This window comes from Microtus ochrogaster, chromosome 2, assembly GCF_000317375.1.
Source record: "Microtus ochrogaster isolate Prairie Vole_2 chromosome 2, MicOch1.0, whole genome shotgun sequence".
Taxonomy (NCBI): domain Eukaryota; kingdom Metazoa; phylum Chordata; class Mammalia; order Rodentia; family Cricetidae; genus Microtus; species Microtus ochrogaster.
The window spans coordinates 14,636,190-14,638,828 of NC_022010.1; positions in this window are offsets into that span (position 1 = coordinate 14,636,190).

Here is a 2,639-nt window from a genome sequence, read left to right on the forward strand (position 1 = left end):
CACAAAAAAAATAATAAAATAAATAAATAAATAAATAAATAAAATAAAATTCATTCATTTTTTTTGTTTTTCAAGACAGTTTCTCTGCAGCTTTGGAGCCTGTCCTGAAACTAGCTCTTGTAGACCAGGCTGGCCTCGAACTCACAGAGATCCACCTGACTGCCTTCAGAGTGCTGGGATTAAAGGTGTGAGCCACCACCACCCAGCTACTTTTTTATTTTTCAATTTTTTTGTGAGCAGGTGTTTAACCTGCATGAGCAGCATGTCTGAGCATCAGTGTGTGTCTGGTGTCTACAGAGACCAGAAGAGAACATCAGTTCTGTGAGTGACGATTGTTAGCTGTGCCTCATGGGTGTTGGGAACTGAACCCTGCTCTTCTGGAAGAGGAGGCAATGCTCTTAACACTACGCCATCCCTCCAGTTTGGAACTTAATGTAGCGCAGGCAGGACCATAACTTGTGGCAGTCTAACCCAGCCTCCCAGGTGCTGGGATTACAGATGTGCACCCTCACATCTGCCTAACATTTAAATATTGATGCCTTATCAACTATTTTTTTTTTGTTTGTTTGTTTTCTTTTCCTTTTTTCCCCTGAGACAGAGGTTTCTCTATGTAGCTCTGGCTGTCCTGGAACTCAGTCTGCAGACCAGGCTGACCTCGAACTCACAGAGATACACCAGCCTCTGTTTCCCTAGTGCTGGGATTAGGGGTATACCACCACTGACTGGCTCCACTGGCCCCCCCCCCTTTTTTTTCTTTTTTTTTTGGTTGAGAGAGAGGGTCTCACTGCTGGCCAGGAAGGAACTCATTTTGTCGATCAGATTAGCTTTGAATTTAAAGTGATACACCTGTTTCTGCCTCCTGAGTGGTGGGATTAAATGCCTGCTTCACCATGTCCTGCTAACTTAATTTTTTCAACAAAATATTTAGCAATAGCCTACAATGTGCCAGATTCTGTTTGAGGAGGAGGATGACTTCTCCTCTGTTGCACTGGCATCCTAGGAGGAAAAGAATTAAAGAAGCCCTGGTGAATGGTGATGCCTGCTTCAGAGAAAAGAACAGAAGATGACAGGGAGCATGGCTATGATTCCTAGGGTGATTTCGCACCCCAACAGTGCTGGTTTCCCACTGTGGAAGAGGTGATATCACTTCCTCAGGCACGCCACGGTTCATATTCCGAGGAGAGAGGACCTTAAAGGTCTGAGAACCCACCTTGCAAATTATTCTTCCCTGGGTTCCTGCTCTTGGCACTGACATAGACAAAGCAAGTGTCACGCTTTCTCCCAAGAGCTTAAGATTTGGTGTTTGACATCTGTCAGACAGGTAAGCTTGCTTCATGGTGCCTTGGAGTCACAGAGTCCCACTAAGTCGCTACAGAGGGCAGGCATGAAGTGTGATCATGGACAACTTACAGATGGGGAGCCTGGCCTCCAGATCCATTCTGATGAGTCAACTCCAGAGACCAGAAGCAGAACACAAAGCTCCCCTAGAATGTTCTGCTACCATTGGCTAATTTAAAGGTAACAGCTGTCTCTGTGCCCTCCCCCTTGAGTTCCATCATGAGCTGGTAGGCCAGGCAGGGAGGGGCCAGTTACCTAGTGAGGAGCTCAGGCCTGCAGACAGTACCCACCCTTCTCTCGCCCATCACCCTAGACTGGGGTTCCGGAGGAGGATGCGGGGTGCATGTCTGAAGGCTTCAGATGTACAGTGATGTTGGCGCTCTGCCCTCAGTGACCTGTGACTGCTCAGCTTCTGCACAGTGGATCTCATCAACTGTGGTGGTAGTCTGGAATATCGAGGAGATGGGGAAACACGGAGCACCCCGGCACCATCTTCCTCCAACTCTCCACTGCAGCATGTTTTCGGTGTGTCAGGGGGCCCCCTATGAACTTCCATAATTCATCTCCCAACCCCCACAAAAAGGTACCATTTCTTTCTTTATTTATTTATTAATTTTTTAACCGCTAGACTATGTGGGAAAAGGTACCCTTTAAAGTTTAGCTGAATGAGCTGAAAATAGGCATATTTCAGGGGGTTGAGAAATTTACTTCTCCATGTAACTTTATTCGTATTTTTGAGACAAGGTTTCTCAGTGTAGTCCTAGCTGTCTTGGAACTCACGCTGCACAGCAGGCTGGCATTAAACTTTGAGATTCACTCCCTGACAGCCCCAGTGCTGGGATTAAAGCAACACCACCACATCCAGCTCCTTGTAACTCTTTATTTTTATTTTGTTTTTTGAGACAGGGTTTCTCTGTAGTTTTTCTGGAGCTGTCCTGGAACTAGCTCTTGTAGACCAGGCTGGCCTCGAACTCACAGAGATCTGCCTGCCTCTGCCTCCCGAGTGCTGGGATTAAAGGCGTAAAGGCGTGTGCCACCACCGCCCGGCGTTTTTTTTTTTTTTTTCAAAGGGTTTTTTTTTTAAGTTTATTTGTTTATTTAGTATACAGTGTTCTGTTTACATGTATGCCTGCAGGCCAGAAGAGGGCACCAGATCTTATTATGGATGGTTGTGAGCAATCATGTGGTTGCTGGGAATTGAACTCAGGACCTCTGGAAAGGCAGTCAATGCTCTTAACCACTGAGCCATCTTTCCAGCCCCCACCGGCTGAATTTTATTTATTTATTTTTATTTATTTATT